Here is a 15,330-nt window from a genome sequence, read left to right as displayed (position 1 = left end):
GTCATCAGTTCCTTTTCAAAAATGGAATTCAAAATCTGAATGACACTCAAAAGTATGATGTAACTTTGTTAATTTGGAAATGAATAAACATAGATGCTTAAAGAGAAGAAAGAATTTGAGATAAAAATTGAAAGAAAAGCATGTTAAGACTTTGAGTTACGATTCTTGTAGCAATAAAGTGACTGTGTTAAGCAACCAGAATTTTAGAGTGCACTAAGTTTGCTAAACGGTAAGAGAACAAGAATGGAATGATACCAAGAATGTAATAATTTGAAAGCAAAACTTGCAGCTCAGTTCCTGCATGTTGTAGTGCTTGCTTTGCTTTTTGTTATGAAGATGTCCTATATAAATCCATTTGTAGCATATCTATTTTTATGTCCTTTGCTCATCCTGACAAAGACTTTCTCATTGAACTCTTTGCACATCATGAAGAAGAAGTGATGGTTTGTTTAAAGAGTCATAATTTTCCTGCAATTGTTGATAAAAGTCTGCAGCTGGAAGATTTTCAAGCAGTTACGGTTCTTGGATTGTTTTTCTTTAAACGGGAAATCAGTAAGCGTTAAGGTGTTTCTAAAATCAGAAGTTTTCATGCAGTGTATCACCTCATGCTTTAGTATTATGGTAAATAGCTTTTTTTAAAAATGACCTGTTTAGGGAACCTTTACCTTAACAATAATGATTTGAGGTCATGCATGGATATACTTGCCAAAAGTTGATTGCAAGCATTCCCTAACGACTTGCTTGCTTGGCTTTGTTTTTAGTAGTTGATTTCCCATGAAAGAGTGAAACCATGTTGACATCAAACAAAATCATAATTTACCAACTGCGTTCCAATCTGTTACATAACAAGAAGTCTCTGTTTTGATGTTGGACAGGGAAATAAAGGATTTTTGTTACTGAAAAGCAGTTTCAGTAAGGTGATTTTGCTGGCTAGAGTTAAGTTGTCATGTGAACACAACAACTGGAAGAGAGCTATTGATTTCCTTACTGCAGAAAAATTGACAGATGCATCTTAAAAAGATATGTTTACATATCAGCTTACATACTAGATTTCTTCAAATTTTGGTCAGGTTAAATTTTTTACTTTTTCAAAATGTATGTTTTGTCCTAAAAAAATGAACATTTATTGTACAAAATATGGATGACATTATTAGGAGGGAAAAACAAAAAGAACTTTCGTTTTGATGGAAGCTTACAGCTGCATCTTCTAAATAATGCAAATTATAGAAGAGCTGTTGTTTTCTTAATATGCTCAAGGATAAACTTTGATATAAGCAGAAATGAAATGTTTTAGTAGTACTTTGGAGACATGAGCTTAGCCAATAAGAGATGTTATCTGTTTTCAGAAAACTGCATGTCAGAAGACAGTTGTATCTGCATTAATGTTCCATAATTTCATGCAAATTTGAAGCATGATTCATCTTAGAACAGAAAACCACATAGAGGTAAGCAAAGAGATAACTGCATGAGGTTTTCAGAAAAGTGAATTCAGTATTCTGCCAATAACGTGTATGGATATTGAGCTTGTGTTCAGTTTATTTTAAAAGTTGAGGATAAAAGATTACTTTATGTTACTTCAGGCAGGTGAATGCACTTCTAAAAAGCTATTAAAAATATTCAGATGATTTATGAGATAGACTTGTCTGTCAGTTTGTAGTCTGAGAGAAGAGTAGTAAGTTATTAATTTTAAAAAATAATTACTATTCATGTATCTTGAATTTAATTATATAAGTATGGATAAAAGTATACCGAAGTTCTTAAGTCAATTACTTTTTGAAGCCTGAAATTTCAGCTGTTGGAAAGGCAAATGCTTAACCTCTTGCAAAATTTATCTTCCCAAAATCTGTCTTGCAAATAGTTCTATAAGAATCTCAGGTATTACTTATGTATTTTTACTTAGACCGGACTTAGACTGTCCAGACAGTTGGCAGTTCTTTGGACATCGTAAACTCCAAAAGTACTTGCAGAAAACTGTGGAGAACGCAAAGGATTTTGAAAGCTCAAGTGTCCTCTTCAGTAGTCAGAAGCACCAAAAGAGATTTTACAGTAGCTGTAAACCTTTCAAGGTTCTTTCTGACTGCTGTAAAAATTCTGGATAGCATATCTGACATGAATTGCATTTATTAGCAGGTATTTCTTTGGCAAGTCATTTTGCAATCTGCTACTGGTGCGAGCCCTGTCAGTCTCCTCTGTGGAAACCTCTTTGGTCATTTTAAAATCTATTCAAGAGTTTCTGCTGCCCACTCTTTAATACCATATTGTTGCCAACAAATTGAATATGCAGGGAGCATGCAACCTGTAACACAGATTTGAAACCAGGAGTGCTTTGGGACACTGGGCTTATGTGCAGCATTAAAAGCTCTCTTGTTTATATTTAGACAGACATCTTCCCATATTCATTTTGGTATATGTAAAAAGTTGTACTTCGCTTAATCTCACATACCACCTTAAGCTTTATGCTTTGTCAAGGGCTTAGAAAATATGGAAGTACTCCTCATCTTCCTTTGAGTGCTATATTTGAAAGAGCTCTAAGGTGATGAGAGTACCACAGTTCCCATTGATACCAACTCAAACTGTGAAAACCAAAACTCAGGCTGAAATCTTACTTGTTTTCAAAATTTATATTCCCACTGGAACCAGGCTTGGAGTTAATTTGAGTAGTTAAGGAGGAAGAACTGCAGAGAAACCTTCAAGCTCAATAAAAACATTGGTATCTGAAAAAAAATTATTTGTGCAAGCAAAAGCTGTTGCTTTAATTTAAGACTCTTCCATGAAATGTACAGAAGATAAACTTTGATCCCTTACAGACAAACTGTGATGATAGAAGTCTTGTAGGTTTTCATGCATTTACAGGTTTTGTTTAATTCCTTTGGTTTGGTTGTTTTTTTTTTATTTGTTTGTTTGTTTTGTCAAGATGGATTTTCTAACCACTTTTTCACTGATGTTTTATTAAATTCCAGATAATAGGAGTTCAGCAGCAAAGTTTCTGCCCTTCGTTTCTTACATGTTTCTTCATTGTTTTATTTCTTAGATTTCTTCCTTTACAGAGTTTGCCTTTTATTAAAGATCCTCTAGCTCTGCCAGTCAGTAACTGAGTGTCTTGCAGCATTTCTGTGCATCTGAGGACAGTGAGATGGCTAAAACCAGGCCACGCATGGTCTGAGGTCTGACAACAGTGTCCATTTGCCAAGTGCTGAAATCACTGGTGAGGCTGTCTGCTATGTTCAGCAATGAATTTGAGTGAGACAGTACCAAAGATTACTGAACGTCTTTATTTTTTTGTATTTTTATTATTATTGTATATAGTCTTGTGTTAAGAAAAAATGGTTCAGATTTTAACGGGAGCTTTTCCCAGGTGAGCTGACATTTTTTCTTCTGAATACTGTCACATAGAGGGGGAACATTCTTGAAATGTTTTGCAGCTGAAAATTGTCCTGTTGAAATGTTTAGTTAGGTTTTAATTTTAAACTTAAAATGTTCTAGTTGTGTTTTCTTTATTAAAGGTTTGCAGAAAGATTTACCACTGGCAGTTGTCATGAGACAAAGCAGATGCACTCAGCTTTTTGAACCACAGTTAACATCTTAGGGCTGAAGAATGACAGGATCTTGCTGGCATCATTGACTCCCTGAGCTTATCTATTTCATGGTAATTAATACAACACTTTTCATTTAGTTTCCTGTCAGTGCAGGTTCCATTGCCTCAGGCTTCATTTGCCTTGGTGCTTGATGTAGAGAGCAGCTGCAGCCCAGCCCACAGCTTTCTTACTGGAGTATTTCTAATCACTATGAGTTTGTGGAACAGGAAAGGGATTGCAGAAACGTCAGTATTCCTGAGCTCATGAGAAGGGATACATTTGTACTTGGGGAGGAAAATAATTTGTATGATTTATCTTCCTTATTTCCCTTATTCTTGTTTTGCTCGCATCCAGCATTCAGATTGAAAAAAAAGGGACTTGTCCCTTACTTCATCCTTTGCCTTTCCAGGAACCCTTTTTAATCCTGCTGATTATTTACAGTATATTTGTCCCTGTAATTTATATTCCTACCTTTTTTGATGTTATTTACTTAGATTCTAAATCTTGGTCTTCCAAAATGCCTTGGTTTCTCCAAAAGACCTATATATTCACCAAAAATTTCTCTAGAATGTTTTCCTGTGTTCTACTTTCTCTTACAACTACTTTGTGTCTGTGGAGACCATTAAATGGTTTCCTCAGGCTTCTGTATATCTCATATTTGTTAATCAGTTTGGCTTGCATCAAGGAAGATTATGAAACTAAGAGGAATTTGGTTCTACAATACCTGTATATTTCAAAATCATGCCTGTGGCCCCACTCTTGCAAGCCACGGCAGGAGCTGCTATTTGTCCATGACCGCATGAACTAAATTCTGAGAATTTTAGAATCATAGAATCCTAGGCAGGAAAAGACCTTTGAGATCATCAAGTCCAACCATACCTGTCCCCTACTAAATCATATCCCTAAGCACTTCATATACTCGTCTTTTAAATACCTCCAGGGATGGTGACTCAATAACCCTCCTGGGCAGCCTCTGCCAGTGCTGGATAACCCTTTCAGTGAAGAAGTTTTTCCTAATGTCCGATCTGAACCTCCCCTGGTGCAACTTGACTCCATTCCCTCTCCTCCTATCACCTGTAACTTGGGCAAAGAGACCCAAACCCACTTCTCTACAACCTCCTTTCAGGTAGTTGTAGACAGTGGTAAGGTCTCCCCTCAGCCTCCTCTTCTTTAGGCTAAACAACCCCCCAGTTCCCTCAGCTGCTCCTCATAAGACTTGTTCTCCAGCTCCTTCACCACCTTCGTTGCCCTTCTCTGGACATGTTCCAGGACCTCAATGTCTTCTTGTAGTGAGGGGCCCAAAACCAAACACAGCATTCGAGGTGCGGCCTCACCAGTGCCAAGTACAGGGGCAGAATCCCTTCCCGATCCTGCTGGCTGCGCTGTTTGTGATACAAGCCAAGATGCTCTCAGCCTTTTTGGCCACCTGGGCATGCTGCCGAGTTGTGTTCAGTTGGCTGTCAACTCTGCCAGGCAGCTTTCATGCCGCTCTTCCCCAAGCCTGTAGCGCTGCATGGGGGTTGTTGTGTCCCAAGTGCAGGACTCTGTACTTGGCCTTGTTAAACCTCACCCTGTTGGCCTCAGCACATCGATCCAGCATAATATGTTGGCATTACTTTTATAAATTATAATGTTAGGAGAATAGAATGTGCTATAACTTCAATTTATAACTTCAATTTATAACTTGAGAGGTTCTAAATTCCACAAAAGGTTGTTTGGTATGTGGTTTCATGCTAGTGTCATGTTTCTTCTAAAGTTTCACAAAAATTTGTTTATCTTTCTCTCCTCTAAATAGTTGCATTGATGTGGATATACAGGAAGAGCTAGACAAGACATGCCTGAAATTTTTATGCTCAGGTAATTTAAAAACTGATTTGCTTGAAAAGATTAAAAGTTGTATGACTTGACCAGGGAAAGATTGGATCGTTGTATCACCACACTGTATACTGTGGAAATAATGTCTTTCAGTAATGTCTAATAGGTCTTATGCAATAATATATTACTGGCATAATACAAAGCCAACACGCATAGCTTTCCAATTAGATTAACACATAGAAGACTTATTCTAGCATAATTTTGCATTATTTTCGAAAAAAATACATTATTTAAACATAGCACTGCCTTCCAGATTTCCCATAATTCTTCTGTTTCTGAGGAGACAGCTCTAAACTAGGTTATATAAATGTATCAAGCTGACTGTATTCTGAATAAATGCTCTGCTTACTTGAATGTGATGCTTCTATGAGCTATCGTTCTGTTGTGTTTCTCTGTATTGGACTGAACATAATGTGTCAAACCAAATGAATGAATTTGTAGAAGGCATACAATTACTTATGTTTGCCCCAACGATCCTGATGTGGAACATAGCGTTTGTGTTATGTGGTATATTGTGTCAGCTGATAGACCAGAAGAACAAATATCAGCTCATCATGCAGGTAAACTGGTATTTGCGGATTACTTTAGCTTGTAGTAGTAGATTTGATTGGCTTGTAGTTCGCTACAGTAGATGACTTTTTAAAAAAAAAAAAGTTCTTAGGCCCTTGGCCTTCATGGCTACTTGGGCGCATATAAGTGCTCAGTACTGGGTCCAGCTCTGTTCAATGTCTTTATCAATGACCTGGAGGAAGGCATTGAGTGCACCCTCAGCAAGTTTGCAGATGACACTAAGCTGGGAGGAAGTGTCGATCTGCTGGAGGGTAGGGAGGCTCTGCAAAGGGATCTGAACAGGCTGGACCGCTGGGCCGAGACCAATGGGATGAGGTTTAACAAGGCCAAATGCCGGGTCCTGCACTTGGGGCACAACAACCCTATGCAGCGCTACAGACTGGGGGAAGAATGGCTGGAGAGCTGGACGGAAGAGAAGGACCTGGGGGTGCTGGTTGACAGCCGACTGAACATGAGCCAGCAGTGTGCCCAGGTGGCCAAGAAGGCCAACGGCATCTTGGCTTGTATCAGAAATGGGGTCACCAGCAGGTCCAGGGAGGTTATTCTCCCTCTGTACTCGGCACTGGTGAGACCGCACCTCGAATACTGTGTTCAGTTCTGGGCCACTCACCACAAGAAGGATGTTGAGGCTCTGGAGCGTGTCCAGAGAAGAGCAACAAAGCTGGTGAAGGGGCTGGAGAACAAGTCTTATGAGGAGCGACTGAGAGAGCTGGGGTTGTTTAGCCTGGAGAAGAGGAGGCTGAGGGGAGACCTTATTACTCTCTACAACTACCTGAAAGGAGGTTGTGGAGAGGAGGGAGCTGGCCTCTTCTCCCAAGTGACAGAGGACAGGACTAGAGGGAATGGCCTGAAGCTCCGTCAGGGGAGGTTCAGGTTGGATATCAGAAAAAAATTCTTCACGGTAAGAGTCATTGGGTACTGGAACAGGCTGCCCAGGGAGGTGGTCGAGTCGCCTTCCCTGGAGGTGTTTAAGGAACGGGTGGATGAAGTGCTGAGGGACATGGTTTAGGGAGTGTTAGGAATGGTTGGACTCGATGATCCAGTGGGTCCTTTCCAACCTTGTGATTCTGTGATTCTGTGATTGTGTGAAGACCATCTGAAAGTTCTGAAGACTGAAGAAAATGTAATTTCGGAACTGCCCCCTCCCCACAAACGTTCTACAAATCACAGTTAAGTCCCGTGGGCAGATATTGAACTTTTGTTACTGTCCCTCGTGGGGAGAATATGATGAAGGTGATTATAACCTTATTTCAGTAGCATTTTTTCCAAACTAAAATTTGTCGATTAAAACTAATTTATAATTAAAATCTTTAGGTAAATTATTAAACAAAAGTAATGTAACTAATATCAGTATTAGTGGTAATTATATACCTTTATATTATGGTCTTTTTACTTATTTGTCTTCTTGCATCTTGAAATGCACGGACTCATTCTGGGATGCAGAGTGAGACAACTTTATTCTCAGCCCGACTCCTTTTATGTTCTTCTCCATAAATAACTCTAAAACTCATGTCCAATTATAATCGTTAGCATGTACCTGTAAAACAATCACCTAACAGATCATGCACTGGTCACACACCTATTAACTGTTAACATAATATTTTGATACTGTCTTACTGCTATCAACAGGCAAAGCACAAGCTAACTGTTAAGTATTTTGAAACACTTATCTAAGCAATGTGACAATGCTCTGTGCACTTCATTGTGTGTACTGAATTCTTGCTTTCTCATCCCAAGGTTTTGTTCTGTGAAGCATAGCAGTGTCGTTCTCCCAAGGCTGCTCTCTCTCGATCAACATATTTGAGCTTGCTCTGGAAATCCCCACATTGTCTAAAACGTTGGGCTTCAACTTTTCATGGATATTGTGTTTACAGCCCTTAGCTACGTTTTAGGAATGAGTCTGGGGAAAAGCTGTAGGCTTTTGTAATTTTATAGGGAACAGTAGGTGTGGACGCTGGGATCAGTTTGGGATCTTGTGTTCTCAAGGTCAGTTAAGGCTTTTGGCACACGCTATGCCCTTTTTCTTCTCACATGGGAGTGAACATAGAGCTATTTTATGACATTGGGGGACTCTCAACTCAATTTCACATTCTGAGAGTTTTCAGTGCACCCTCCTGCCTGTTCTGCTATTCGCTTATGTAACAAATGGACGTGTTGTTTCTGCTGAATTATCAGCTGTGAATTTAATAGCACTGAATAGTGCTATTGATGCCATAAAATTAGTAGTGGAATATGAAGTTGATACTAAAGTCTGTGTTGAGAAGATCATGGCTATTCAAATTGTGCACTACCCTCACTCCTCACTGTATTTGCAGGCTAACGAAGCCGTTTTGTTTTATGTTGTGTGCTACATTTGCAAGGTTATGTGTGCAAGCATTAGGCTGACGCCTCTAGCTCTGTATTTATAGAGTGCCACTTATAATGGAACAAACGCACGACCAGACTCATATTAAGTGGCCTTGATGGTGATTCTGTGTGTTAGCCGATTTACTTTCGTGTTACTTCATAGAGACCTGTATATTATTGTTGATCACTATTCAATTTTGTCAAATTTTTAAAAAAATTTGATACACAAATAAATATTGTCACAGGTCCAATAGTATTCCACTCCTATTATTGTCTTGAGACAAGTACTAGAAATAAATCATACTTTGTGCAATAAGGGAAGAGAAAACCTGATATGTTAGATGTGAGCCTTAACGTGACACAGTGATAACTATAAAGTGGAGATCTCACACGTTGTTAGTTTATTCAGTAAAATGCTTTCTTTGCTTTTGAGTTTTTCAAGAGCCTTTTGAGCTAACTTAAGAGACCATTACACTGATGAGCAATCCAGGGCACATATTAACATGCTGATATGAAAGATGGAGAATAGGGCAGAAAGGGAAAGGGAAGATCAAGGTCTAGGTAAAACCCATAAGCTTTATCAGCTGCTTCATTTTTTCCCTAGTTGAGGCAAGCAGACAAAAAAAATCTAGCTTGTACCTGAACATCTTTTATTGCAGCACTAAGCTTAACTTCCAGCTGTGGGACATAAATAGAACTCCATGCTGCAGGTAGAATACTCTCCCATGCCTTAAGGCAAATACACAATTTGCCTGAGCCTGTGCACTGTAAAAGAAAACCTGTGTGGTTCATGGGCAGGAAATAGGAGTGACTTCCCCAGTTTTCCAGTTAACTGTAAACATAGGACCAGCCATGGACATACATGTTGCAGTCAAGCAGTTTATATGTGTTTGATTGTTGGTTTCTTGTATAATGGGAAATGCCCTAGAAATTTCTTTTATTCCTTTTTCTCTGAGATTTCCTCTGCTCCTTTCATATAAGCAGATGACAACATTTCTAGATAAATTTTTTTTCAACCGCATAATTAATTCTGTCTCTTGAAGTACGAGTAGAAAACAGATATAAGGTAGAGTTTAATTCTTTATATTTCTGTGCTAAAATTGGCAAAGAATGATCATTTAGTCAGGTATTCAAAAGTACTGTGGTGTAGTATAAGGCTTATATTGGTCTGGATCTGTATTAAGAACCCTATCACATGTTCTTAAATAATTCAATGCCTGACATTTGATTTCAGTGGAAGCCAGATGTCTAAGGTACTGAGATCCAAGTTCTGTTAAAGCATCTGACTTCTGCTACTGTTGCTCCTCTTGTTGATTCTGCTAGTAATAGTGCCTTTCCTTTTTCTAGATTTGTCTGTAAAAATATAGACATATAAGAAGAGATATTTGGAAAATGCTAAAATGCAAATGGTAATGAAGAAAAGCTATTTTGTGATGTTAGCCACTCGTATTCTGGGAAATTTTATTTTTTGCCTGTTTGCAAAAGTGCAATCTTTTATTTGGATAACGTATCAAAGGAAGATTGGATTGGATTTTTTTTGGCTGTTTTTTTTTTTTAACTGAGAACAATAAGCGTACTTTCACAATAATTAAACTTTTTCCTTAAAGGGCTTGAAAAATGTGTTTATATTTATTACAAGATGGCCATGCATTTTGACCTTTCCTGGACAGTTAATTCCCCAGGAGAAAACATTAATTTTGTTTTGATGAAAAGGATGTCTTCAAAATTTATATAAGACATAATAATAACAACAATAATTTAGATATTATTATGTCTGCGTGCTCATTTTTTTTGTGTTTTTATATTTACCTGCAGTTACATGTTTTTGAATATCCAAAAATACTATTGCCAGGGAATAAGTTAGAATTGTATAATGTTAGCAGGAGTTTGTGAAGAACTTCTAGAAATATCAAGAGGGTTTTTTTTGTGCTACTCTAGGAAAGATAACAATCCATATGGTCTTTAAAAGGCTTGACTGACTCAAAGAACTGATGATTATTTTTTTTTTTCTGTAGAGGATTTGGAAATGGCATGGATTTTTTAATCCATGGCTGAAACCTCTGGTCCTCAAAGGGGAAAACCTTTGGGGTTTTGTTACTCTAGGATTAAGGTCTCATTGTTTTCTGAGTTAGAAAACTTTAACCTAGCCACACTCACGTGAATGGGATTCATTTGCTTTTTGCCTGTTACCAGAAAGACCTTTTTGTTGACCGGGAAACAGAGAAATACCATATAGTTTCCACAAGGAAAAGTTAGGAGGAACCTCTTTCTCACCAAAGCTAACAACAAAATCTTGAGGAAACTTCTAATGGGGAAAAGATTGAGAGTGTTACATTTCATTTTTATTTGCTTACTGAATTGAGTATTTAGAGAAGGAACAAGTCACTCCGTAGGTATTTTCTTTGGACATCTCACTTCCACCTTGAGGTCTGAATTCCAGATGCGATTTCTAACTGCAGTTTTACTTTTCCTATGACCCCCTATTTCTCCTTTCCTCAAAACTGTTACAGTTTCATTAATTTGCGAATTGTTGCTGAGATGGAAGTTTGGTTTGAGATCTATCAATCAAACTATGTGGGAGAAAAATTTTCCCTCCTTCCTCTCTGCTGGTTTTGTATAAAATGTTTAAAAACTGACTAAACTCCCGAGGCTGCAGGAATTCCCATAGACTTCCTTTGCAAACGGAGATGCGAGACCACGGTGCCTAATCCAACTTTTAAGTGGTAGTTTGGCATTTGAATGAACTATAAGAGTCTGCTGGAGGCTTCAGGATAAAGATAAGAGGGATTTGCTATAGAAAGAGATATTTAGATCTAATCCATGCTGGCTTCACCAGCGAAGTCTGCTGGCTGTAGGTGCAGTTCACTCTTGCCAAAAGATACTTTTTCCACATTGCTCAAATAACTAAGTTACTTGCCTACATGCACCACTAAAAAGTGGCTGTCTGGACTGAAAAACAGGGTAACTTTGGGGTGCTCCTCTTCCTTTCCAGCTTTTTTTGGATCCAGGTGCTGGATTTCCTTGACTTATAACTTGGAGAGGAGAGGAAGGGCAGGCAGATAATTATATCTGGGTCTTAGCATGACGTGGAATTAAAGACATGTCAATTGTATCTGCAGTGTAGTCATAGTCAGTAATTGTTCCCAGGTCTTTTACTGGCTTATAAATATTTGAGTACTTTCATGCTGATGTTATGCTAAAACTGTCTCTATATTTTCTATAGAAAATATAGTTTTAAGTCCTGAGCATAAAGTTGTATAACTAATGCTTTATGGGTAAATGGAAAAAGAGCAAGACTGGAAAAGTGTAATTGAACAAATGACTAAATAATCTAACATTGGCTTATGCTGTTTAACAAACAAAAAACATCCTTTCACCAGAAGTAAATCACTAAACCACATAATAAATGGGCATTTGTTTTTTTCGCAGTTTTTTACTGAGCTAGGGCTGTGTAGTAGTGTCCATATGGTAACAGAGGATGGTAACAAAGAGCAGCTATCAAAATGTGCATTTTCCTAGCCAATTGTGGGATCTAGAATATAATTTTTGGGGGAAAGAAACCACCCACCCACCCACCCAACCATGCAGAAAAGCTTCCATATAAGCACGCCTTTCTTACTGTTGTTTCAGTACTGCTTCCTTTAAAGAGTCTGTGATCATGAGCTGATTATCAAAATGTCATAAGCCTCAATTAAAAATCAGGATTTTTTAATTGGATGGCTTCCAGCTGTCTTTCATAGCTATTATTGCCATGTAACTTTTCTAATGTGCTGTTTCCACAGACTTACATTTAAGCAGGCAGAAACTTTAGTGAAGCCATGAGTAGCTTTGCTAAGTATGGGAAACCGAGGGTATAGGACAGAAAATGTCTGTTTGAAAAAAAACCCATCATGTCTGTGATGTGCATTTTCATGGGTGAGTGTATTTTATTCTCTCCTGGTACCTCTACAGTGAGGGAAAAAAACCTGCAAACCACCAGCCTAAAAACTAAACTAAAACATTGTTCATTCTCAACAATCATTTACAAATATCTTGAGAGGTTTCCCTGAACAGCTTGCGTGAATGCGTCTAATATGCTAGGGCTGCATTTCTTAAGTGTTTTAGTTGTAGTCTGAGTTTTTGCCAAAATGGATGAAAGCTTTATATTCTTTAAGAATAAAGCTCCTTAAAGTGTGACTGACTCTCTCAAGATATTTGTAAATAATTGCTCTGATTGAACATTTCTTTAGAAAACTATAAACAAACTAAATGATCTTTCTCATTCTTGGTTACTGGAATAATTAACATTTTTCAGTTTTAACAAGCACTTTGCTGTTTGTCTTTTCTTAATTGATAGGATTTGCGTGTAGCAAGCCAGGCTTTTCATAGACTCAGTTTTGTCAGAGCAAGTGCATCTTTCTTGTTGGGAAATAATTTTATCTTATCTGAAGTTTTAAAAACTTTGCTGTATTTCAGCACATTGTTTTCATGGCACTGAAGGATCCAGTCCGTCCTCCTTTTGAGTGCTTTTATCGGAGTTGGCACTGGCAACAGAAACCATGGTCTTTTATCAATCTTTCCAAAACTGCTATGTGGCAAGTAGCTGGAATGGGCATGTGATTTAGAAATGAGTAAGTCAAGCAAGCGTAATAAATGAAACGCTACTCTCTAAATCTTTATTGGCAAATGTACAAGTTTTAATTGAGAAGGGATGAGCAGGAACACGTAAAATATAAATTACTGTGGAAGTTCAATCTGAACTTGAAACCGAACTCAGTAGTTTTTAATATTCCATAAGTATTTCTCATTTCGATGTCCTTTGATATATTTTTTCCTGTGATATAAATCTTCCTGAGCTATGGGACAGCAGAGAGGCAATATGAGTACCCGGAAACTAGGAAATAGAGAAATGAAAATTAGTTCAGCAATAGGATACTGTTGAAGTGCAAACTTTAAAGTATTCAGCAAACAGATGAGGAGTGCAGTTTCTGCATTGGTAGTTACATTTGAATGGTCAGAATTTTTTTTATTTTTAAAGTATAACAACCCCTTCATACCTTACCTGATGCCTTATTTGATGATTTAAATTTTCTCCTGAAAAGACAATTTCTAAACTTAAGATTCTTGCTGTGGCATGAGTTTCGCAAGTTTTACAGAAATGCTGTGAAAAGAATACGCTGAGAGGAGATAATTTGTCTTTGTTTTACAAAGAAGATGAGATACAGAGAGATTTAAAGCTAAAATTGTCATGTTTTCCAATCTTGTATGCTCTTTTAAATGCCCACAGTAATTGGAATGACTTAATTTTTAATTGTGAATGTAGACATCCCAGTGTCTTCAGATGTACATTTTTGCATGATCAGCATTTCTGTAAGTCTGGATCTCAGCAAATGGATGCATGGAATATTTAGTGATCAGCTGTGAGAAGTTTAGTTTGCTTAAGACTGAGAGCTCCAAGACTGAGAAGGTAAAATACTAATGAGTCATGTCTCCCAGGAAGGCATTAAACTGCTTTAGCCACATGACCCTCACTCTGTCTCCTGCAGTCCTGGGACTCAGGTACAGACTTTTCCAAGTACTATAAGCAAGGGTGCAGACATCCTGCAGACAGAAGACCACTTCGGTGGGCGACTCCCGGGAGAAGAAGCTCTCCATCATGTGCATGGAAGATATCAGGCTTCATTTGAAATGGAGGTGAAAAAACCTGAATGGTACTGCATTAGAGTTGCGTGCAAAAGTGGGGAGAACAAAAGCTGCAAGAGGCTGAAGTGGAGATTAAGTGTGGAAACAGACTCTTTGAAGTTTGGCAATATTTTGAAGTGAAAAAAAGTGTTTCAGCTAGTGAAGTGTAGCAGCCTTCTTGCTGTATATGTTGTCTTCTTCCAATTTTAACTCTTGGAAAGAGCCAAGCATATTTGGTTTGTTTTACATAAATGTGTGTTGTCAAAGGTCGTGAGGTGGACCCAGGTGTCCTGAGTTTTAGTCCAGAGTTCCGTCCGATGGATCATGGTTGGGAACCACGTATGAATTAGTTGCCTGTCTACTAAAAAGTATTTGGGCTGTTTTCTAAACTGTCTGATGAAGCTTAGTTGTAAAAGCCTTACTGCAGTCCAGTAATGCTGTGCTGTAATTCCAGACTTAATTATGGATTTAATATAATTCTAGTAAATGACTGTAAACTTTAAAAAAATTAGAGCTTTTGCTGCGTAATACATTCTGCTTCCTCTGTTAGCTAATTAAGAGCATATTACAAAACAGACACTTATTTAGTGTACATGGGGAGTTTCAAATCACAATTAATATGCTGTCTTATACATGCTTTTTGAGTAACAATCAAGTTGAAAGCCTTAAATCATTAAGGTGTATTTTGTTCAAAACTCAGATGAAGGGACAGATTAGCACTGTCACTCGCTTGATTAGTGTTCTCATTTGTTTGACTTTCAGCACTGAAATGCAATGAATGAGGAGAAGAGAATAGCACATTGTAGTTGCTATCTTTGTGGTCCATAACTTTATGCAGTCATACAGCAATGCTCTGATAGCCAAGGAATTCTGCAGTGTAATTCAAACATTATAAATTGGTATGAGTTCATTGTTTCTTCTCATTGCCACGCCTTTCAAAATTAGTGCTAAAACATTTTGGAAGGAATTTCAAAGTTAAATGGTGTGTTGTGTTTCTGTTTATGTGCAGTTTAGTCGAGTATTCTTCTAAACAAAACACCTTCAGTCTGTTCTGATGAGCGCATGAATTTATTCATGATCACATTAGTAAAAAAAAAAAATGTATCAACCAGCTCTGTACAAGTGTCATGGTATGCTTTGAGTCTGCAATATATCTGTCTGGAAAAAAAAATCCTGCTTCCTTTTGCATTTCCACTGTAGTTACTTCCACATGTAGCACCTATATAAACAGCCCTTATAATAATGCCCTAATTCTCCTTTACAAATTCATTGAGAGCATAATCTTGACCTCCCTGGTGGCTTG

The 15,330-nt window shown here is 37.8% G+C and overlaps 1 protein-coding gene across 9 annotated transcripts in view; it reads left to right on the top strand.

The window, feature by feature from the left end:
* ATPSCKMT (ATP synthase c subunit lysine N-methyltransferase) overlaps positions 1-15,330 on the top strand; it is a 100,940-nt gene that overhangs the window by 27,909 nt on the left and 57,701 nt on the right. For 4 of the 9 annotated variants that reach the window (XM_054059926.1, XM_054059924.1, XM_054059920.1 and 1 more), the window contains exon 5: positions 1,347-1,445. The exons of 2 other annotated variants lie outside the window; for them this stretch is intronic. The gene's annotated coding sequence lies outside the window, so the exon portion shown is untranslated. Of the gene's footprint in view, positions 1-1,346; positions 1,446-3,503; positions 5,433-15,330 lie in introns of all 9 variants that reach the window. 3 more of the 9 variants (XM_054059922.1, XM_054059925.1, XM_054059921.1) reach the window with 3 other exon arrangements.

The sequence above is a fragment of the Cuculus canorus genome, chromosome 2 (assembly GCF_017976375.1).
Source record: "Cuculus canorus isolate bCucCan1 chromosome 2, bCucCan1.pri, whole genome shotgun sequence".
Taxonomy (NCBI): domain Eukaryota; kingdom Metazoa; phylum Chordata; class Aves; order Cuculiformes; family Cuculidae; genus Cuculus; species Cuculus canorus.
Note: the sequence above shows the minus strand (reverse complement) of the source record. Positions and strands in the feature narration are given on the sequence as shown.